The sequence below is a fragment of the Malaclemys terrapin genome, chromosome 1 (assembly GCF_027887155.1).
Source record: "Malaclemys terrapin pileata isolate rMalTer1 chromosome 1, rMalTer1.hap1, whole genome shotgun sequence".
In the NCBI taxonomy this organism is placed as follows: Eukaryota; Metazoa; Chordata; order Testudines; family Emydidae; genus Malaclemys; species Malaclemys terrapin.
Window position 1 is genome coordinate 226,099,879 of NC_071505.1, and position 25,066 is coordinate 226,124,944.

The following is a 25,066-nucleotide window of genomic DNA, read 5'->3' on the forward strand; positions in this document are numbered from 1 at the left end:
AAGCACAGAAATAAAGCATGTATACCAATATTTACCTGCCACAAATGTACATTTGCATGCAGGTACCGGATTTGGGTATGTTTACACATGCAAGTATTATTTTCTGTGTATGGAGTTGAACACAAATATATGTGTGTGTTTGAGGTGAAAGGGAAAGATCCTAGAATTATATGTGTTGTCTTTATGAGGCTAAACTTCTACATGACATATGCATTTTTCACTAGTTTCTCTCCTATATTTTATAAAAAGCTTTTAGCATAGCTTTTTATAGATTTCTGTCTCTCTTCATATGCATCTTATAGCATGGTATTTCTCACTAGCATTTAAACTAAGTGTTTGCAAGTATAACATAGTTAAGTTGAACTATTCTCTATGTTTTCTCTTTCATTTTAATTCTGGAAGATGATATATGGTTACATTTTTCATGCCTTATTATATCATGTCAGATCTAAAAAAGATTCACACAACCCTAAGGATATAATTAGAGAGAGGGGGGAATCACAATGTGTACATGATACAATTACAGAATGAGAATATTGTCATTAATAGGGTAATCCATTCAATCACCTGAAATGCCACTTGTGTGTACTAGTGCCCGAAATATTAGTATGCAATTGAGATCACTATGTCACTGATGAACTCACTACAATGATGTGCATGTGTGTTAATTGCTGTATTTCCTATTTAAAGGTCTTGACAGAACATTATTGGAAACTGTCATTTAAATTTAAATGATATTAAGGAGCAGTGAAGGTCTCAAAAATTGCCACTTAGACATTTCTGTATTAATATAGGATAAAAAATGGTCACACTTGAGTTACATTAACTTATTAAATATGCTCATTCAATAATTCTATCATGAATATGTAGCTAAGTATCCGAATTTCCTTCATACACAAATGAGGTTTTGAAAATGCATTCCTCAAAGCCAAATTTTCAGAAGCCTGTAAACTTAAACCCATCATTTTGCATGTGCAATTACTTGGCTACATACAACCTTTTGGCAAATCACCAAATTCTGATTTACCTGAAAAAGTGGGCCTGGATTTGCATGGTGGTGGAGGCCTCTCTGAAATCTGGCCCTAAAAGCAAATCCTGCTCCTTCTTCAGGATCTTTCAGGCATCTTTGGCAGCAGAATTATTTCAGTTTCACTGAACAAGAAGGTAAGCAGGATTCTACATGTATATAAATTGGTGTGGTGTGGACAGGTCATGGTGCAAGTGGCGTCTACCACTTGATGGCTCCTCCCATTTTCCCCACCAATAACAGGAAGGGAGAGTAAAGGGCAATTGAGCCTATTTCAATCACTAGATTCTCCCTCCCTCCCCTGTGCCACTGTATGTCTGCCAAGTAGAGCTGAGTGATGTTTTGCACATAAAACTTCTTTTCAGCAAAAAATTTAGATTTCACAAAGCCAAAACATTGCAAACTGGTGTCAGTTTTGCGAAATTGCTTCAGTCTAAAAAAAAAAAATCAGAAAAAAATTGAAACATTTTGTTTTGACATATTCAGAATAAAAGTTTTTTTTTTCAGTTAGAAGTGACTTTTTGTTTAAAAAATTCCTTTACGTTTATTAAAAAGACAATTGAATTAACAAAAGAAAGAAAGAAAAATCCTCAAAATGTAAATGAAACGCTTCATTTCAGGTTGAAGCCAAAACCAATTTTTTCCTCCAACTTGTCAAGTTGCCAAATACTTTGTTCAATGAGAACAATGTTATTTATTTGTCTGGGGAATTGCCAACAATCTGAAAAATCTATCACCCAGCTCTCCTACTAAACTGCTTGGGACGTGACCTGGGCGGAGGAATTGGGCCTTAAATCACAGTCCCAAATGCACAATACTTTCAGTGAAAACACAGAATTTATATTTCCTGTTTGAAGTGTGCCTTTGTGCATTGTTCATACACGTTTTTGCCTTCAAAATGTTTGTGTCTAAATCCCTAGATTACCCTGTTCTAGTATTAAGGTCCTGATCCAAAGCCCATTGAGGCCAATGAGAGTCCTTACCCTCACTTCAACAAGATTTGTTTGGATCAGCCTCAAAGAGGCAATAGACAATATTCTCTCTGAGTTGAAATAGATTGTGCATATCTATGAATGGATGGGGATTAGAAGGTAGACAGCCCGAGGAACTAAATGGGTAGAAAGAATGGGATAAGGGCTAAAGTAGATTTTATTTGCTTTATGGGGTGAAATCCCACCACCCTTCCTCAGGCAACACTCCTATTGAAGACTGACTGTGGTACTGGTTAAGGGTTACCAGTCCAGCTTTATCCTATTATCTTGGAGGATAAGAAATATTTACATCTGTCTGAAAATAGCCCCCAAAATAACTTATCCAGTATTACTTTTTGCATGCGAATGTTTGCAAACAAACAAACAAAAATCTAGACTTGTATTCTCCAGCCATCTCCAGGCCATACCCTTCTACAATGGTTAGAGGACAGAGCCAGCACAGACGATGTTTACACATTACTTAGATTGTGAGGTCTTTAGAGTAGAGACCATCTTGTAATGTGCCTGCACAGTGCCAGAACAATGGGGTCCTGGTCCTCGACTGGGAAATCCCTGTTGCTACTGCAATACAAATAATAAACAATGATTAAGGTGCAACATAAAAAAGAGTTTGCTCAGGTTCATGTTCACTCAGTGTTACTGGAGACATTACACCAGAACAGCCCTTCCTCTTCACCCACCTCTACCCAAATGCAGGCCGTGGCTTAAGGCTGGAATCTTCTTCTTCTTCTATTGTCTTTGATTGATTTTCATAAAGAAATGAACAATGATAAGTACAAAAAAGTAAATGACTTATAGCTTCTTCCAAATACCCGTGCTTCATGGGATGTCCTGTAAAATAATGTCAAGTATCAGGGGGTAGCCGTGTTAGTCTGTATCCACAAAAATAACAAGGAGTCCAGTGGCATCTTAAAGACCAAACCGGAGAGCCTCTACGTAAAAGAATAAATGGACACAAATCGGACATCAGGGATGGTAACATACAGAAGCCAGTAGGAGAACACTTCAATCTTCCTGGACATTCTATAACAGATTTAAAAGTAGCCATACTTGAACAAAAAAACTTCAGAAACAGACCTCAAAGAGAAACTGCTGAACTAAAATTCATTTGCAAATTTAACACCTTTAATTTGGGTTTGAATAGGGACTGGGAGTGGCTGGGTCACTACAAAAGCAACTTTACTTCTCCTGGAATTGACACCTCCTCATCAATTATTGGGAGTGGACAACATCCACCCTGATTGAATTGGCCCTGTCAACACTGGTTCTCCACTTGTGAGGTAACTCCCTTCTCTTCATGTATCAGTATAATAATGCCTGCATCTGTAATTTTCGCTCCATGCATCTGAAGAAGTGGGTTTTTTACCCACGAAAGCTTATGCCCAAATAAATCTGTTAGTCTTTAAGGTGCCACCGGTCTCCTTGTTGTTTCAGTAAAATAATGCAATGACACAGTTTTACAACTTGTCAAAGCCGCAAGATGAAACAATACAAAACCAGACAATACTGCATAGACATAACATGTTAGGGTGGGGGTAAAGGTAAGAAAATAGAAGACATGCATGAATTGGGAAACACAGGAAAGGAGAAGAGTGTGGGGAGAAGGAAAGGGAAAAGATGAGGGGTTAGGTGGAAAGGAAGTCTGGCATTCCAAGCCACAGTCAACATTTTTTTTAACCAAAATGTATCTAGAAATGGAGTCCACATTTTTTTTTAATTCTTACAATTGCTCTCTATGACTATAAGATATTCTTTCTATGGTTTCTAACTAAGACAGATGTGAGCACCATTGTGTTCTGGGCACAAGTCTATGCTTCCATTTTTGAAAAATCATGCACTTGGTGTTCATTTCAGCCCTCAAAAACATAAGTCTTTGTGGCAGTATTAAACCCATCTTAGCAGGGAAATAAACTAGGATATCATTTTTAGCTGAAGCTGAACATTATTTTAACTTTTGTGACCACCACACAGACATAACATGTTAGGGTGGGGGTAAAGGTAAGAAAATAGAAGACATCCATGAATTGGGAGACGAGAGAAGGGGGAGAATAAAGAGGAGAAGGGAAAAGGCAAACAGAGGCAGGGAAGATGTGGAAATAGTTATAACAGCATGCATCAAAATGTAGTCTACACCCAAAAGTATCTAGTCCAATTTTTCCATAGTTTTCTTACCTCTAAGGCAAATCCACAGTTTCATACAGAGGTATGCCCCACATTTTGCTCAACCCTTCCAAAACCCAGTACCTTTTTCCCAGCAGGTGTTTGTCTCTGCTCCTTCCCCTTTCTGGAGCTGTTTCTTTTATTTTTAAACACTCCTAGGTATTCATTCAGTCTTCCATCATCCAGACTGGTGGCATTGGTGATGCCACCACCATTGTTCTCATCATCCTTGTTGTCACCATCGCTATCTCTCTCCCCTTGGAATGAGCTGCATCTAGCTCACATAGACCCAGACCCTTGCCAGGCCCAGAAGCCTCTGAAATAAGTTTTTTCATTAGAGTTAGCTGTTTGGATTGTTTTTTGTGTGATTGGTTGGTTTGTTTTCTCTCTCTCTTTATGGACCAGTTCACTCTGCCGCCCCACCTCTTCCCATAGCATATGCATCACGGTTCCTTTCTCTTTGGTACAGCACTAACAAAACATAAGAGGATAAGGCCAAAACTCTTTCATCTTGTGCAAACTCTGTGTCATCCAATACATTTTGATTAAAATCTTTTGTTGCATCAAGTGTAGCCTGAGATCCACAGAAACAGTGGCTATGCAAAGGGCCTGCGCTCTCCTAGCTAAGAGTTACCAATGTTATCCTCATTGCCTTGAAGAATCACCTATTTGGAGCAACCCAGGCTTGCAGATTGGGGGGAAAAAAACAAAAAGAAAAACAAACAAATAAGCAAACTCTAATTTGGGAAAAAGTGGCTGAATAGTGGCATCCTGTGGTTTTCCCACTTAGGCCTGGTCTACACTGCCATTTGAGTCGTTGTAAGTTACGTCGCTCTGGGGTGGGAAAAAAATCACCCTGCTGAGCAATGTAGCTCACATCGACCTAACGCAGGGTGTACACCTGCTGGGGAGATGGAGTACTGAAGTTGATGGGAGAGCGCTCTCCCATTGACTTATTGCGTCTTTACCAGACCCACTAAATCAATGCCACTGCATCGATTGCAGCGGCGTCAATTTAGCGGATCAGTATAGACAAGTCCAGAGTCAATGATGAGGGTATTGTCCCTTTTCTAGCACTAAAGCAATGTTATGACCTGCTATCCTCAGCAGAGTGGCAGAACTGACAACCAGGGCTGGATTAACCCTTTGCAGGGGCTGAAGGGTGAGGGGGCAGAGAGGAGCAAGCGGTGGGCAGGGCTCAGTGGGAAGAGGCCAAGCAGGGGTGGGGCCTCCAGCTAGTGTGGGCAGAGCAGGGGGAGGCACAGTCCGGGCGCCAGGACCCCTTCTGAGTGTGGGCCCGGTGCCACGGGGCCATTGTAAGCCAGATACTGCTTACAAGTAAAACTACGCTTGGTATTATATTAATTTGATTGATGCCCTAGTGATGTCAGAGGCCCCAGAACCTTAGAATTGAGAACCTTAGAAAGGCTAGGAATTAGGTAAGACGTACCATTGAATTTCTTAGGGCTGGTCCACACTGATCCCCCACTTTGAACTAAGATACGCAACTTCAGCTACATTATTCACGTAGCTGAAGTCGAACTATCTTAGTTCGAACTTACCGCAGGTCCACACGTGGCAGGCAGGCTCCCCCGTCGACTCCGAGTACTCCTCTCGCAGAGCAGGAGTACCGGCGTCAATGGTGAGCACTTCCGGGATCGATACCAGAAGATCGATTGCTTACCGCCGGACCCGGAGGTAAGTATAGACGTACCCTCTGGCAGCTTTGAAAATCCCAGCCTTAAACCATAATGTGGCAATACATTTCACTTTACCATCCAGTCACATTATTTTCCTAAAATATGGGACTGGAAGACAGGATTATGGTGAGTTATTGCAAAATGTCAGGCAAGGCTTATCTACAGTTCAGATTTATTTTAGGTCAGCTTGTAAAGTTTTGCATTAAAATGCCTTGCATCCACACACACAATGTCTTGTAGCAAATCATCTGGGATTTTAACATGCTTTATCAAACCACTTTGGAAGTGGGTTTACTTAGATGTGGGTTGACTTTACCTACAACAGAATAGGTGTGGATGCAGCTGTGTCCCATAGCAAGTGTTGCATGCCTGCCAACTCCCTCACACTGATATCCCATATTGTTTTGCTGGCGGTCTCCTGTCTGTGTACTTGTGTGCCCTGTACTGCTCCAGGGTTATCCTGATCACATGTCACCTTGTCATTTAAATGGGCACATGTGGCCAGGTGCTGTCCTTTGTGATTCCAGCTCATGAGGAGATCACATGCCTGTATATTATACTCCTGATTACTCCCCAGTCATGCCTAGTACTTTCATATTGTGGTCCCATACTGAGATCCTGGACTTTAATGTCCTCTGGGGATAAGTGCTTTATTTTATCCATGTGGTTGGTAGTTACCAGGTATATAATTTACCACAAGAATACAAACAGATTTAATAGCAAATGTTCAGTAAGAAATACAACTGGGACACTCCCCAGTCCTGCAGTAAGGTGAAGGAACTCCAGTTGCACTATTGCAAGCCAAACAAAGTACAATTTGACTATTCAGAGAGACACCATGGTCTGCTCTTACTATAAGGTGCTTGACTATATCTCTGCTAGATGAACAGAAGTACTTGTGGCACCTTAGAGACTAAGAAATTTATTAGAGCATAAGCTTTAGTGGACTACGGCCCACTTGTTCGGATGCATAGACTGTAGCCCATGAAAGCTTATGCTCTAATAAATTTCTTAGTCTCTAAGGTGCCACAAGTACTTCTGTTCTTTTTGCGGATACAGACTAACACGGCTACTACTCTGATCTCTGCTAGATGTGACACTTCTGCACCAGAGTTTGTTGAGGACACCCTGATTGATCGATAAACCCTAGATGTGGGTGACTGAGTATGCCTGGTAAACCCAAAGCCAGATGCAATAATGGAGGTCCCAGACCACATCCATTCAGAACTACAGGATGAACCTGAACCACAGGCAGAGACCCATATTGTGGATGGCACCTCTAATTATTTACTGATATTTTGAAATACAGCTCAATAGGGGAGGAGGATGTTACACGTGTCCAGGCACTGTGAGGACACCGCCATGTTGGTCTAACTTTTCCCTGCTTCGTTGGCTTTTAAACACCCTCCCTCTCACACTCAATGAGAAGATCATCCAGAGACTTCAAACTCTCAATTCTGTTTTATATTAATATGGAAACCCAGAAACACTGTTACATTTTGCTGTGTCCCACCTCAAAGTCTCCTACCACAGTGCTTATCTTTCCCCACTGGGCCCAAAAATGGTGGCATTGGACGGCTTAACAAAGAAGGAGACTTTTAAGTAAAGGCACTTTTGTTGTAAGTTATCTTTTTATTATTATTATTCTTTATTTTCCACCATATCAGCATCATAAGGAAGAGGAGACAGACAGACAGACAGATAGACAGAGATAGAAGAATGTTGATCTATAGAGACACAAATCACGTTCTTGGAGCACTTAACCTTCTAAGTTTGCACAGCAGTATGAATGTTCATTCATTCATTTATTGAATGATAACAAAAAAAGTTCATTTTGGTGTAGTTCTACGTATTGTTTTTAAAATAACTAGATTTTTCTTTTCTTTTTTACAATCATGGTTCTGGGTCTTGGTCCTTCCTTTCAAATGTGAAGCCTCACTCTCATAATGTCTTCACAGGCACAAAAACACGTCAAAACAAGCACTATATTAAGAGTATCTCATGACAAACCTCACATACAGTTCATTAAGAACAAAGATATAAAATGTACAGTAATCTTAATAAATGCTGTGATGTTACACTCCATGTTCTTTATGAAAATATGTTTATGATGTGGATATGACATAACTGAGATGTACTTTATGCACGATGGGTCTTGTAAGATATCATTGGGAAGGTTATAACTGACTAATTTGAGTGTAATTATCCAATTTGTACACATGTATCTTTTCTGTATCTAAAGTTAAGTATATGGATGGTGTAACAATTACAACTGGGTGTGTATTGGGAAGACACCCACCAGACAATAGGCCATCAAATTTGATGGGCCATGAGGAACAAAACCATGAAGATACTAATCTCTCTCCCTCCTGCAAGGCGTCCAGGGATGTAACTGTGACACTACTAGGTCAGGTGGTCTTGTCACCTGATATTAAACATTATCTGGGACTTCTTGTAACTTTTCACTGATGGGAAGGGGATCAAGTTTGGGAAGCAAAGGGTTCCCACCTTATGTAAATCTTATGTAAATCTTATTTAAGGGATGGGAGGAAGACAAACAGGACTCCTCCTCTCCATGGCCTGTCTGCCCAAGAAGAGAGACCGCTAAAGCCACCTGAATGGAAGGTAAGGGGGGGCAATCTGTTATCTCTTATATTCACTTAAAATTCACTTTTTGTTATTAATAAACTTATTTCTTGTTTATAATATAACCCCATTTGCACAATTCACAATTGGGGCAGGGGGAAGAGGCTGTGCATACCTTCCTCCACACTGAGGGAGGAGGCATATTTCATAATACATCTTTGGGTCTGCACTCCAAGGGAGGTGGACATCTGAGTGCTGGGGCAAGTCCCTTAAGCTGAGCCTTCCCAGAACTGAGCTTAGTGTCTGTTTCGTTCTGCAGTTGGGTGTCGTCCTGCCTGTGTGTGTGCTGGAGGAAGCCTAATAGCTTGGTTCAGCAAGACAGGAAAAAGGGTGCCCAGGCTGGCATAACAGGCAGGCTCAGCAGTATCTCAGCACATCAGGTGGTGTCCTAAGGGGGGCAACCCATCACAAATGCCTTATGCAAAAACATACATTTGTCACAAGTGGGCCCTGCCCTCCCTTATGATGTATCCCTGAGCATCATTCTGTAGAGGCTCCCTGTCTGACTACTCAAAATATTTACCAAGTTTGCCCACCACCTGCTCCCATCTATATGTAAGGATGTATCTCTTGCACTCACAAAGGTTGTGCAAAACACAGCAAGTACCTATTATAATAGGAAGATGTCTCTAATCAGCATCCAGCCTTCATGTCAGGATCCTCTATCTACCTTTCAGTCTTTCAAATACACATTTACAATCAATCTGCAGCTACTCAGGATGTAATTAAATAGTTCCTTTCTCCTATCCAATTGTCCTGTGAAAGCGCAGGAGCAAAGCTTGGTCTCTCAGAATGACTGGAACGATAGTAATATAATTAATATCTAGATAGACCATAGGTGCAAAAGTTCCATTTGTCCATTGAATTAAATATCCATATCTTTTAAAGATCCTGGTGCAATGAAATTTTCCGGGCCACCAACAAAAAATGTTTGTGATCAGCCAGGACTTGTAGCACCATGGCTAATATCCCTTTCTGATGATGAACTCTGAGGACTGATGTGTGGAGCAGGGTAAAGAATAGGCACGAGTCCCATACATGACCTTGCAGTTAAGGAAACAAGAAAGTTGATGAATGAAATAAAAGGATTCATGGGAATTATTCTGTTTGACCACAAACCCCAAAATTCCATTACCTTCTAGTAGAAATCCTAGAATGCAGAGCATAAAAAATCCCAGAAAACATACAGCATAGCGGCAAACAATGCACCACAGGTTTTCTGACCAGAATGCTAAGTGCTTCTTCCCAAACATTGCTGTGGTGTGTGGCTGCAAAGATCTAAGGCAAAGGTGTCTTGATCACAAAACAAAATACGGTGTATACATTCCACTTGTGAAACAATTGTTGTGGAACATTTAATATATATATACACAAAAACCCACAGCAAATTGAAAGTGTAGACATGCCCTTAGGGATTATCAGGATGCCTGAAAGTGTTATCAGCCTAAAACACAATATATGAAGATATTGAAATTTCTTAGATTATTCATTGATTTAAAGAGAATTACTAGTAGAGGTAATATATATATATATACATCTACTAGTTATATATAATATAACTAGTTATATATAATATATAACATATATATATATATATATGTTTCTTTTGATCAATTTTACAGACTCAATATTTATATCTTCTTATATGGCTATGACTGTGTTCATTTGTCTAATCTTTATTTGCACTGTGCAAAATACCTTTTTTGTTGTACATAATTAACCATGCTTTTAAGGCTAATGGGAAAAAATGCCTACCCTGACTAAATGTATTCTCCGAAATGCTGTAATTGTTCTAGGTAGAATATTGGGCTGAATAGACAGTATTTAACAGAGGCTCTTATTTGTATAGAAGGGAAATGGGGATATAAAAAGACATTAGGAAAAGGGTATTAATTAGTTTAAAAAGTCATTATAGGGTATTTAAGGAGCCAGTAATGAATGTTGGTGTAATGCTATGGAAATGGCCTTAGACATTAATTACAAAGCTAAAAATGCAAAGTATCAGCGATGAAGAGAAGTTTGAATCTAAATGCATGCTGTCTGCTGGTACAACAGATATAAAAAAAATAAATTACTAATACTTATGCAGGTCACTTCCAGCTGGGCAATTATATGAAAAAATCCTGCTAGATTTTACACACGTTATTTAATGTAATGTACCTATATGGTGCTAATGGGGTTAAAGTGAGGGCTTGCTGGATAGGTTTGAGTAAATTAATAGCTTCCCTCTTAAATCCGTTTACATGTCAAAAAGTTTATGTGACAATATCTGATCGTCTATTAATTATATTTTAGATTTATGATCGGAATATACTTATAACCTGATTTCCAGAAATTATATTTCTGGTGTATTAAAATAAAGATGGGGAATCTGATTCATGGCCTGCAACACTTAAGGTAGAGGTAGTCAACAGGCAGACCGTGGGCCAAATCTGGACTGCCAGATGCTTCTGAATGGATGCCATATTTTTATGTACTCATTATCATTATTATTTTATTATTATTTTTGCTGGAGTCTGGACCTTGATTATACCTTGACCAAGAAATTTGGACCTTGACAAAAAATAATTGGCTACCCTGGCTTAAGGAAATACCTTTCCTGGATCTGATGAATACATCCCTTCAGACACAATGGCCCACCTGCCGACACAATGGAGCAGCCATCATTGAGGCCATTCACATTGATTGCTCACACTGGTTTTCCCCACAACTGGCTGAGCAGATTTAAGATAGAGGAGAAATGGGCTAGCTGGAACTCTCTTCAGAGACAAAGAGGGATTCTGATATATGCTTATACATTCTCCTCCATGATAGTAGGAAATTTGCAGACATGTCAACTTTCCTGAATTGATCCCGAGAGTCCTGATTGTTGAGTAAAATACAGCCTCACTCATGATCTCCCAGTATAACTCTCAAATGTCAGGAATAAAGGAATGTGGCTTCCCCACTGGGCAGCTATTTCCAAAATACTTTGAAAGACAATGAGAATTCATGACAAAGTTATCAGGCTAACAAGTTGCTACACCCCTGCAAGGAAACTTCAATAAGCAATTGAATCAACTGAAGGAGTGTGTGTGTGTGTGTGTGTGCGGGGGAAATCCTGACATTTGAGAGTTCTAAAAGTGAGGCTTAATTTTACTTATAAATCCTGTCAGCCCAGGGGACTGCTCTCCTGCCAGCCTAGGAAGTGACAAATGGGAACCCACTGAGGGTGAAGAACCCTAAGGAGCAAAGGTGAGGCAGGGGGCTGAAGTGAGGAGGATGAGGGCTGATGGTGGCGGGGTGGCTGTATTGATGTTGGATTCTGAGCAGATAGGGTGAGTGCTAGAAGCATGGACTGAGGGCGGTGAGGGTTGATGAGGTAGGAGGACTGACTTGATGGGTTGGTGATGATGGGTGACTGAGGGACTGAACTAAGGGTGGGCTGAATTGAAGGGGGTTGTGTGGGGATAGAAATTATGGGGGCCTGGAGAACAGGATTAATTCCCAGGCAGGAGATGGACTGATGTTGGGGGTGAAAGCTCCTGCAGCAGGAACCAAAATCACTTTATCCAATACTTGTGGGAAAGTGGACAACACTAATTGTCACATGCACACACCCTGGGGATGGGCAGGCAGAGTTAAAAAATCAAGAGACTGACCTAAAATAGACAATATTTTTTTTTATTAAAATGTCATGATTTTTGGGCCAATCTCATGAGTTTGGGGGGTTGATCTCTTGAAGTTGGCAATACTGCATTTGTTATACTTCAGAGAGACATGGACACTTGATGGGACTGGGACGCTCTTGACACAGGAAGGTCCCCCCAATCAGCTGTTCAATGGGCCCCGCCAATCAGCTATTTGGAGGCACGAGGAAGATGCTGTGGGGAGAGGGCAGGAAGAGGCAGGACAGGGGCGGGGCCTCAGCAGAGCAGGAGGGGGCAGAACAGAGGCAGGAAGAGGTGTGGGGAGGATGGGGCTTTGGGGGAAGGGGCAGAGTGGGGGTGGGGCCTCGGGCAGAGTGGGAATGGTGCACCCTCCCAGATAAAAGAAATTTGATACCTGTGAGTCTATCCACTGGAGCATGCAAGGACATAATATGGGTTCTTTTCTTTTTTATAACTTCAGATGAGATAAAAAGAACAGGAGTACTTGTGGCACCTTAGAGACTAACAAATTTATTAGAGCATAAGCTTTCATGGACTACAGCCCACTTCTTCGGATGCATATAGAGTGAAACATATATTGAGGAGATATATATACACACATACAGAGAGCATGAACAGGTGGGAGTTGTCTTACCAACTCTGAGAGGCCAATTAAGTAAGAGAAAAAAACTTTTGAAGTGATAATCAAGCTAGCCCAGTACAGACAGTTTGATATGAAGTGTGAGAATACTTACAAGGGGAGATAGATTCAATGTTTGTAATGGCTCAGCCATTCCCAGTCCTTGTTCAATCCTGAGTTGATTGTATCTAGTTTGCATATCAATTCCAGCTCAGCAGTCTCTCGTTGGAGTCTGTTTTTTGAAGTTTTTCTGTTGTAAAATAGCCACCCGCAGGTCTGTCATAGAATGACCAGACAGGTTAAAGTGTTCTCCCACTGGTTTTTGAGTATTATGATTCCTGATGTCAGATTTGTGTCCATTAATTCTTTTGCGGAGAGACTGTCTGGTTTGGCCAATGTACATGGCAGAGGGGCATTGCTGGCACATGATGGCATATATCATGACCCCACTGGCCAATGGGGGTGGCGGGAAGCCACAGCCAGCACATCCCTTGCCTGCCATGGGGGCCGCCAGTGGGGGCCGCGATCAGCCGAACCTGCCGCGCCAGCAGGTAAATAAATCTGGCCTGGCCCGCCAGGGTGCTTACCTTGGCGAGTCGCATGCCGAACGTTGCCGACCCCTGTTATAAACATTTTTATCATAAAACCTTTTATCTCACTAATTTCTAATAAAATTTGTTTAACTAACAGATCTTGTAGGTTTGGACATTTTCACCCAGTTCTTCCATCTTGGAGGACAAAACACACAGGTTACCTCATAGGAAGGGTCCTGCAAGGTTTAAAGGGCAGAACAGCATGATCTGCTAGGCCAGATTGTGGATTACACAAGGTGAGCAACTCAAAAGGAAGTGGCTCAGAGACCAAGGAGGTGCAAGAGGTTCAGACATCTCAAAATTCACAGTTAAATTCTGTGTTAGGTGCCAGATTGTGATTTGGATTGAATGCCCCCTTGGGAGATTAAGACAGGGGACCCTCTCCCTACTTCTCCTGCAGGATTTTGCATTGAAGCATGCAGGATTAAGCAGTTGCTCCATGACTAATTATTTCCCACACTTCACAGCCCAGCCAGTGTGTGGGGACTGGGCGAAGACTTGGTTTTGTCCAGCCCAAACTGACAGTTTCAGCAGCTGAATCAATGAAAAGAGGGTAATAATTTGCTGCTTGTATTGTCCATCAGCAAACCCTACACAGGAGCACAGAGGGTCACACAGGAGCACGGAGGGAAGGAAAGATTTGTGTTTTTCAGCCACAATACTTCCTGGGGCTACACCTGGGCTGGCATAGCTGATGCTGCCAAGCTCTTGTTCAGAGCTGTGACTAAAGGCGAAATCTAGCCCTATGATTTTACACACTTCTGTATTTCCAAGTCCTAACCAGGATCAGAAGTGGAAGTGCTGAAATATCAAGATCACGTCTGATGCAATTCTTTCTAAGTCTGCTCTCCTTCTGTCACTTGGAGCTTGTCTGTCTTCATGGCTTGAGGGAGTAGCGGGAAGCAACACAACACTATTCAGGGCATGATCCAAAGCCCACTGAAGTCAATTGAAAAACTCTTCTTGACCTCAATGGTTTTGATTCAGGACCTCAGATCTTCACCAGGAACAAGATTAAAACAGAGGTAAGACAATACGAATCATACTCCCATTAGGGGAAAACCCCTAGGTCTTGGATCAGGCTTAAATATTGGATGTTGTATTTACCATTTTGAGATACCTTTATAATCCGAGTAAAAATTCCATATTGTTTCATACAGTTAGTGTAAGTTACCAGTGCCACAACATTGTTTTCCAATTTGGTTTTGATATTTGATTTTTTCCTTATGATTTTAGGATCTTTAAGTATTTCCAGTTACTTGTATTACTCTCATATTGCTTAATAAAAATAAACATCTGATTCCTTTAAGTTTCTACTCAGGTATTCCCTATTAGTTTGATACTTATTCATAGCAAAAACTTCATTGTGAAAAAATAAAAAGAAACAAACAAGATTATCTTTCAAAATAATAAATCTATTGTCTTTTGATATGTATAACAACCTTAATTAAAAGAACCAAAAAAAAAAAAAAAAAAAGTGACAGTTCTACATCCCTAGCCTCTGTTTGCCAGAAGCTGGGAATAGATGACAGGGGATGGATCTCTTGATAATTATCTGTTCTGTTCATTCTCTTTGGGGCAGTTGGCATTGGCCACTGTCGGTAGACAGGATACTGGGCTAGATGGACGTTTGCTCTGACCCAGTATGGCTGTTCTTATGTTCTTACCCCACTTTCTAATCTGTCAATCACCTAAACAGAATAGGCAAAATATTAATTATTTACGTCAAATAAAGTCAGGAAACAAAACACACATTAAATACAATGAGACAAATTTTGCTGTCTGTTACACCAGTATAAATCAGGAAAACTCCAATGAAGTCAAAAGAGTTTCAGCAGATTTACAAAGGTAACATGAGAGCCTAATTTAATTCAATATTTATAAAAGACTCTTAAAGATCTATTTTTACTCTAAGATTGAGGATATTGGTGTCAGGAGGGATATTAAATAGTTAAAGCATCGAGTTCAAAGTGAGAGAGGAAAAATGGTAACTTTCAGTTTCAAAATACTGAAAACATAAAAATCTCTCTCTCTTTGTCTCAACCCTTCCTCCCTCCCACCCCCACCTCTTTCTGGATACAATGTAGGGCTGCTTTAATGGGAAAAAAAAACAACCACAAGGTTTACTGATTTGATGTACTAGTTAGCTGGCAGCCAGCTTGGTCAAGTTGTATTAAAGAACACAGACAAGAGATTTCACCGCAGAATGAAGATAAATGACTGGGTACATTTCATAGAGGATCTGCTGTGAATGTGAAATGTACTGGTGATAAGCATAGATATGGCATGTGGTCAATATCAGAAATGAAGGAAAATTAATCTTAATGCTCATTTTCTTGAGGATAGGAAGCTGTGATTTCAGACCAGCTGAGTCATGTCAATACAAAGGTAAGTAAGTTACTGGGAGTTTTCATACTATAGGGGAGATATTTAAAATCATACATGACATAGTGATGAATCCGAATATAACCAAAGAATTAATATTTTGGGTGGAGCTTGATGCCACAAATTTCAGAACTGAGATTAACTTGCAAAACAAATATGGCATAGAGTCTTTTCATCTTGATTTACCAGAGGTTTCACATAAAAGGATGATAATGCAACAGGCAGTTAAACAGCTGACATATGCCTGAGACAAAAGATCTTTATTACATAGTAACAAGGTGTCTATTTTTGAATTTATCAGTTCATAGGTCTTGCACAAATACTGTTTGCACTGTGCTGTAAATGGCAGGAGTGGGAGAGGGGAATAATGGGTTTCCTGTTCCATTAAAACCTTTCCACAATGGTCTCTTAAGGATGTGCCTTGCAATTTAAGATATTGAGCAGGCTTGCTGTATGCACTGTGAAGTACAGTACTATATTTAATGCTGCAGTATAAAGGCCCATAATTGCAGGAGTGCATAGTTGCTGGAGATGTGCTTAGGATTTAATAGTAGTGTCACTACATATTTCTATCCATGAATGATGGGAGCCTTCCTGCAATTTCTAGATAATTACCTGTTTTATTAAAAAGTGTGATTCTTTGTTATGCAGCCCACAGCCTGGAGTTTCATCAGGTTAACCCATGCCGTAGGATGACACCTAAATCAGTACACCTCAGCAAGCTGTATTGTTTGTGTTGAAATAGTTTGCAATTTTAAAGGTCTGTTCAAAATTTTGCATTATTTTGTTTATTTTGTTTAAAGGAGGGCAGCATCCAAAGGAAGGCAGTAGAATTCCCATCTTCCCAGTTAGTATGCAGACATTTATGTTCACCTGTCCTTTACCAAAATACCCTAATGAATCTCAGAATACTTTTCTTCACTATGGAATTTTCATTAGCTATATATATAAAATGATTACTTGCACAACAGTATAGGAAGATGTTATATTTTTAAAAAGTAATGTAAGGCAAGGTTGTTTTTCCTTTTGTCTATTCAGTTTTAGTTGTTCTCATAATCAAATGCTTCACTGTTTTCTTTTGCTTATTATTTATTTTCAGAGTGGACTAGATCATCTGGAAAGAAATGTCTGAGAATCTTACTCCTTTCCCTATTCCCTGATGCTTCCAAAGTTCTGCAAACAGAAAAAGTCACTGCGCAGCATACAGAAATAAGTCCTGTAGGTGGTGATTCATAAACGTATGATGCTCCCAGAGTGAGCGTTGGATTGCCATATGTCTTTCAGAAGAAATATTATTAAAGCCATTTAGCAGTGATAAACAGCTTTATTATGGAGTCACAGTGGTCTGTGTTGTAACATGGACAGTTTCTATTATAAGCCCATGTGATATCACTTTTCTATTATCATTTCATGTTATCACCTCTTCCCTGACTGTATTGCAATAACTAGTTTCTATTCCTCTTATTTTCTTTGTCTTTTGAAAATGTTTGCTAACACACTTCTTTTTCTGTTCTATCATCCTCTTTAAATTGTTTTGCAGAGAAAGAAAACAGAATGAACTCTATCTGGGTAAGAGTGTATACCCCTTTAGAAATAGGTAATAATGGAAACCCTCTGTAATCTATAAAGCCATGTGTTAGTAAAACACACTAAGGACCAAATTTTTACAGTTATTTAAGTGTTGATCTGTTCAGCGTTGCAAGGCCTAAATGACTTAGGGTATGTCTACACTACGAAATTAGGTTAAATTTATAGAAGTCATTTTTTTAGAAATCGTTTTTATACGGTCGTTAGTGTGTGTCCCCACACAAAATGCTCCAAATGCATTAAGTTGGTGGACTGTGTCCACAGTACCAAGGCTAGCGTCGACTTCCGGAGCATTGCACTGTGGGTAGCTATCCCACAGTTCCTGCAGTCTCTGCCACCCATTGGAATTCTGGTGGGGCAAAAACAGTGTCGCGGTGATTCTGGGTACATGTCGTCAGGCCTCCACTCCCTCCCTCCCTCCATGAAAGCAATGGCAGCCACTTGTTTCGTGTCTTTTTTCAGCCCAGACGCCATAGCACTGGGATCATGGAGCCTGCTCAGATCACCGTGGCAATTATGAGCACTATAACCAACACACGCATTTTCCTGGAGTATGTATAGAACCAGAACCTGCCAAAGCAAAACCAGGAGAAGAGGTGACGGCAGCGTGATGACAAGAGTGATGAGGAAATAGACATGGACATAGACGTCTCTCAAAGAACGGGCCCCGGCAATGTGCACATCATGGTGTTAATGGAGTAGGTTCATGCAGTGGAATGCTGATTCTGAGCCCGGGAAACAAGCACAGACTGGTGGGACCACATAGTGTTGCAGGTCTGGATGATTCCCAGTGGCTGCGAAACTTTCACATACGTAAGGGCACTTTCATGGAACTTTGTGACTTTCTTTCCCCTGCCCTGAAGTGCCAGAATACCAAGATGAGAGCAGCCCTCACAGTTGAGAAGTGAGTGGTGATAGTCCTGTGGAAGCTTGCAATACCAGACAGCAACCGATCAGTTGGGCATAAATTTGGAGTAGGCAAATCTACTGTGGGGGCTGCTGTGATCCAAGTAGCCAACGCAATCAAAGAGCTGCTGATATCAAGGGTAGTGACTCTGGGAAATGTGCAGGTCATAGTGGATGGCTTTGCTGCAATGGGATTCCCTAACTGTGGTGGAGTGATAGATGGAACCCATATCCCTATCTTGGCACTGGAGCACCAAGCCAGCGAGTACATAAACCAAAAGGGGTACCTTTCAATGCTGCTGCAAGCACTGGTGGATCACAAGGGACATTTCAGCAATATCAACGTAGGATGGCCGGGAAAGGTACATGACGCTCGCATCTTCAGGAACTCTGTTCTGTTTTAAAAGCTGGAGGAAGGGACTTTCTTTCCAGACCAGAAAATAACCGTTGGGGATGTTGAAATGCCTATAGTTATTCTTGGGGACCCAGCCTAACCCTTAATGCCATGGCTCATGAAGCCATACACAGGCAGCCTGGACAGTAGTCAAGACCTGTTCAACTATAGGCTACGGTTTGAAAGTTCTATTTGTTTCTCCTTGATAACCCCTCCCCCCGGTTCACTCTACTTCCCTGTAAGCTAGCCACCCTCCCCTGTAGCTGTTGGTTACACAGGGGCTGTAGTGGCAGTCTGTGCTCCTGCTGCCTTTCCTGCAGCTCAACCATACGCTGGAGCATATCAGTTTGATGCTCCAGCAGCCGGAGCATCAACTCTTGCCTTCTGTCAGCTATCTGACACCACCTATCCTCTTCAGCCTGCCACCTCTCCTTGCATTCATATTGTGCTTTCCTACACTCTGACATTGTCTGCCTCCATGCATTCTGCTGTGCTCTGTCAGTGTGGGAGGACAGTTGGAGCTCCGAGAACATCTCCTCCTGAGTGAGTTTTTTTCGCCTTCTAATCTTCGCTAGCCTCTGCGAAGTAGAAACATTTGCAGCTGGTGGGGAAAAAGGGAGATTGGTAGTTAAAAAGACACATTTTAGAGAACAATAGGATCACTCTTTCCAGTTAAACCTTGCAGTTCACATTACACAGCACGTGTGCTTTCGTTACAAGTTTGTATTTTGCCTCTTATATTGAGGGCCTGTTGGTTTGGTGTGAGAGATCACTCACGTAGTGCCAGGCAACAGAATTCGACTTGCAGGCAGCCATGGTAAGCCACAGTCTTTTGGCTTCTTCAACCTTCATAACATGTGGGAGTGGTTTCAAACAGCAGCGCCCTCCTTTTCCATACCAAGTACCAGCTGGGTTGGCCATTTAAAAGGAGGGTCTGTACTGGCCGCAAATTCATCCCAAGTCTTGAGGGCAAATTAATCATTAAACACGCTTGCTTTTAAACCATGCATTACATTTACAAAGGTACACTCACCAGAGGTGCCTTCTCCAGCTTCATGGTCCATGAGCCCGCTTTGGGAGGGTAGGAAGGATATTGGCTCCAGGGTGATAAACAGTTCCTGGCTTTCGGGGAGAATGGTTTCTCCGCTTGCGTGCTGTGTGCTATCCTCCTCCTCCTCTACCTACTCATCTTCCTCATCCCCAAAATCCTCATCCCTGTTGCATGAGACTCCCCCCTTGCAGGTGTCCACGGACAGGGGTGGGATAGTGGTAGCTCCCCCACCCCCAAATTGCATGCAGCTCATCATAAAAGCAGCATGTCTGAGGTTCTGACCCAGAGCGGCCATTTGCCTCTTTGTTTTTTTGGTAGGCTTGTCTGAGCTCCTTAATCTTCACGTGGCACTGATGCGGGTCCCTGTTGTAGCCTCTGTCCATCATACCCTTGGAGATTTTTTCAAATATTTTGGCATTTTGTCTTTTGGAACAGAGTTATGATAGCACAGATTCCTCTCCCCAAACAGCAATCAGATCCAGTACCTCCCGTTCGGCCCATGCTGGAGCTCTTTTGCAATTCTAGGACTGCATGGTTACTTGTGCTGATGAGCTTGCCATGCTGGCCAAACAGGAAATGAAATTCAAAAATTCCCGGGGCTTTTGCTGTGTACCTGCATAGTGCATTTGAGTTGAAAGTGCTGTCGAGAGTGGTCACAATGGAGCACTGAGGGATAGCTCTCAGAGGCCAATACCGTTGAGTTGCGTCCACACTACCCGAAATTCGACCCGGCGATGTCGATTTCAGCGCTAATCCTCTCATCGGGGAGGTGTACAGAAATGATTTTAAAAGCCCTTTAAGTCAACAAAATAGGTTAGTTGTGTGGACAGGTGCAGGGTTAAATTGATCTAACACTGCTAAATTCGACTTAAACTCGTAGTGTAGACCAGGGCTAGAATAGAGAAGTTTGCAAGCTCTGCTCATGCTAAGTAAAAATGCTGAATAACGCATTTCAGAATCACAGTGCTAACCACAATCTGGCATCTTTGTTTCTTCCACTTCAATGTCCATGGTCATATGTGGGAAGGGAGTTATGTAGTGGTTCTTTCACATAAGAGATGAGACAGAACTCAGATGTAGTAAAACGCAAAGGAGTTTCTTTATCTAGGATGCTGGATGCACACACACCCCACCGCTCTAGCTTGCAGTCTGAGGAACACAGCCTATGTGGTACAGTGTTATCACAGGTTTTGGCTGAGTCCTTGAACAGATTAAGTAATTGTTGAGGGTACTGCTGACTGCACTACAGATTGTACCATAACACAGGGATTCAGATGTGTGGATGAGGAGAGCTGGCCCTTGAGAGGGGTGAAAAAGTGAATTTTCTCTAGGGCCTAATGGGTAGCTGTAGTCCCCCTCTTGGAAGGGAGTTTGTCAGCACCTTATATTAACACAGTTCCTTTTGGTGAACTTTCTCCTTTGGGTGGCCCTGCAGTGAATGCAATATAAAGCATAAGTGAGATCTTCTGATTGACAATCATTTATCATTTTATGATTAAATATGCAACATTTGGGGCATTTATAATTTACAACCCACAACAATTACTTAGTCCTTGTATTTCCATTGGGCTCTAAAAACATAGCTTGTCAGTTGGTGTGGTAGTTGTACTATAGGAGTTCATGAAAATGAGTGTCCTAATAATAACTTCCAACCAACTTGTCATGGTTGGGTTATGGACAGCCAGACCTAGTAGACCAGAGTCAGTCATGGGACAAGAGTCAAGAGTTGGCTGGGGCAGAACAGTTGAAGGCCAGACGCAGGAGACAAACTGGAGTTCAGAACCACAAGTCAGGAACCAGAGCCAGGCCGTGTCAGGATACCAAAGGGTCAGAGGCAGGGGACAAAGCAGAGGTCAGTAACCACAAGTCAGATGTCAGGAAATCAAGCCATAGGAGCGGGATGAAGTTGTTCAGATACCTTCCTGTTCCTGCTTCTAGCTTGAGTTGAGCCAATGGGCCAATCAGTCACTCTAGAAATCTGCCAACTGGACTTCAGGGTGGAGCCTTATCCTGGGGCTGGGCTTTGTGGACCCAAGGTGTGCCACTAGGCTGCCATGTGGAGGGTTGGAGCATGACACCTCCCATGAATACTTCAGGCCTAGATTTCAGAGTAGCAGCCGTGATAGTCTGTATCCGCAAAAAGAACAGGAGTACTTGTGACGCCTTAAAGACTAACAAATTTATTTGAGCATAGGTTTGCAACCTGTGGGTTACGTTGCAAACTATAGAAATGGGCTGAATGAAACAATCAAAGGAAGAGTATGTTTTATTGAAAAATGAAATGCCTAGCCTTAGACTCTGTATGCTTGCAATAATTAAAGAAAATATAAGTTTTCAGTTACAATATGTCAGTTGCAGCCTGCAGAAGTAACATTGACATGGATAATTGCACTTATTAATATGCCAGGAATGATTCCAACTGGTAATTTGAACATCAGCAAACCAGAAATGTTTGGTCAGTTATTGAGCTTAAAGTGTGCGGGTTTGCTGCCAAATTTCAGATATGACAAACACAGTGTAAATTAATAGTGGCTTAAGACAGAAGTCAAAGCTTCTGTAAGTGATTGGAAGAAATGATGTTTACAATGTTTTTTCTTATTGCATTGTTGCATTGCAAATACTAGGATGTGATAGAGGATGATGTTTCCAGCAGAACAGATCTGTGGGGCCAATTCAGCCCTGGTGAGCCACCGTGAGTTTGGCTCAATATGTCTAAATAATATCAAGACACAAATCTAAGTAAAAACTCCAAAGAATAAGGCAGGGGCATTCAAAAACAGGGGAGGATTAACAGTGGATTATTGGACCCCGAGGAACTCAGTCAGATCCTCAGATGGTATAAATCAATATAGATTGCCCGCAGTGTCCATATTTGTTTGTAGAGGGTTCACTGCTTGGGCAGAGGTAGCAATTCTTCTGAAAATTCTCATGGACTACCAGTATAGGGTTGAACAGACAAGCTGCAAGCAGACCCTCAAGTCTCACCCTCAGTTCCAGCATTGAGGGACTGACCAAAAGCCCATGAAAGTCAATGGAAATATCGAAGGGGGGAGGGCAGTTGGCTTACAGGGAGGTAGACTGAACCAAGAGGGTGGGTTTTCATCAAGGAGAAACAAATAGAACTGTCACACCGTATCCTGGCAGTCATGAAACTGGTTTTCAAAGCTTCTCTGATGTGCAGAGTGCCCTGCTGTGTTTTTCTAATAACCCTGGTGTCTGGCTGCACATGATTAGCGGCCGGGTGATTTGCCTCAACCTGATTCCCGACTGACACTGGTAGCTGTCTGGCATTGCAAGCTTCCAGAGGGCTATCACCTCACAGCCCTCACAGTTGAGAAGCGAGTGGTGATAGCCCTCTGGAAGCTTGCAATGCCAGACAGCTACCGGTGTCAGTCAGGAATCAGGGCAAGGGACAGAAAGTCACAAAGTTCCATGAAAGTGCCCTTATGCATGCGAAAGTTTCACAGCCACTGGGAATCATCCCAGACCTGCAACACTATGCAGCCCCACCAGTCTGTGCTTGTTTCCTGGGCCCAGAATTGATGTTCCACAGCATGAACCTGCCCCATTACTACCATGATGTCCAAATTGCCAGGGCCCGTTCTTTGAAAGAAGTCTGTGTCCATGTCCTCATCACTATCGTGATCATGCTGTCATCACCTCCTCGCCTGCTTTTGCAGGTTCTGGTTCTGCACATACTGCAGGATAATGTGCGAGGTGTTTACAATGCTCACAACAGCAGCAGTGAGCTGAGCGGGCTCCATGCTTTCCATGGTATGGCATCTGCAGGAGAGCAGAGTTGCAGCGGAAGCGGAGGATGATGACGGATGCCACGAGAATAGATATTTATACTGAACGATACGAGGACCTGCAAGGTGGATTCATGGCACCAGGAGAGCATTATCCTATTAAATTCTGTTCAGCTGTTCCTGGGATATCAACTTAAAAATCACCATTTTCCTCATCTAGCTTGTGTTCTTCAGGAAAATTCTGGCAGCATGCCAAAATATTAACTAAACAACTCACAAACGTTCTAAGGCTTGGCTCACACCATTCGCAAAGGAAAAACACACACTCACTGGGAACATCTGGGAACTGCTGGAGCAGCTGTGAGGGATAAGAGCAGAGTTGGACTAGGCTGGACTCCTCCCCAAGACCTAGTCGTTTAAGTGGAAACAGTCAGTGGTGAAAGAAGAGTTCAAAACTCTACTTCCAATGTATGATAGAGAGTTATTATTGCTGCACATAATCATTTTTGAAAAACTTTTAACTTAAAAAAAAACACTAGGAAATTACATTTTAATTGTATCTAAATTGGTTTGCTCATCCTTGTTATTAAGAGGACACCAGATCATGTAAACCCTGGTCACCACTGCATCATTGTAATCAAGGCTGGAGTGAAATATCATTTTTATATTTAATCAAGCTATGGAATCTATGCCAATTACCATTTTATGATGTAGTAGATTTAACATTTATTATCTCTTTTATTAATTTGTATGCAGCTTTGTTAAATAAGGTCTTCAAAGCCACTGGTAAAAGATTAACAAGATTTCTTTGAAAATTTCATAAGAACATTTCAATAATGAATTGTAACTTTATGCAATTAATCATCACAGTCAACAACTATTTGGATTTAAATTGCTGAACAACCAAAATGTGTTATCTGGGAAGGTTAATTAAGACAATTTGCCACTGATTAGCTCAGTTTCATGAAAATGAATTATGAAGCATAAATTGTTATGGGAGTAGATATGCTGAAATATATATATCACAAACCATGACAAATGGAAAGCTACACTATGATATGTAAAAACAGGGTTCTTAAATAATTTATGAAGGAAAGATTAAAAGAGGTCTAAATTTATTTTTTCTTTAGTAATTTGTAATTAATATAGAAAAATATTCAAGGCTTAATTTTGAAGTTCATATTCATTATATTACATGCTAGCATATGCACACTTATGTTAGGGTGAAAGGCCAAATGGTGCAATGGAAAAGGCCTGTTATTGGAATCAGAAAACATGGTTTCCAAGCCATACTCTGACACAGGCTTATTGTGAGACATTGGGTAAGTCACTTAGGTCTGGGTGCACAAAAGGAATTAGGCATAGTGACTCTGAGCCCTTTTGTCACCTAAACCTGAGCCAGGCCTGTCACATTGCTCCAGTGTTCTGTCACTACCCACTGATGAGCCTACAGTCCTACAGAAAAGGACCTAGGGGTTACAGTGGACAAGAAGCTGGATATGAGTCAACAGTGTGCCCTTGTTGCCAAGAAGGCTAACGGCATTTTGGGCTGTATAAGTAGGGGCATTGACAGCAGATCGAGAGACGCGATCATTCCCCTCTATTCG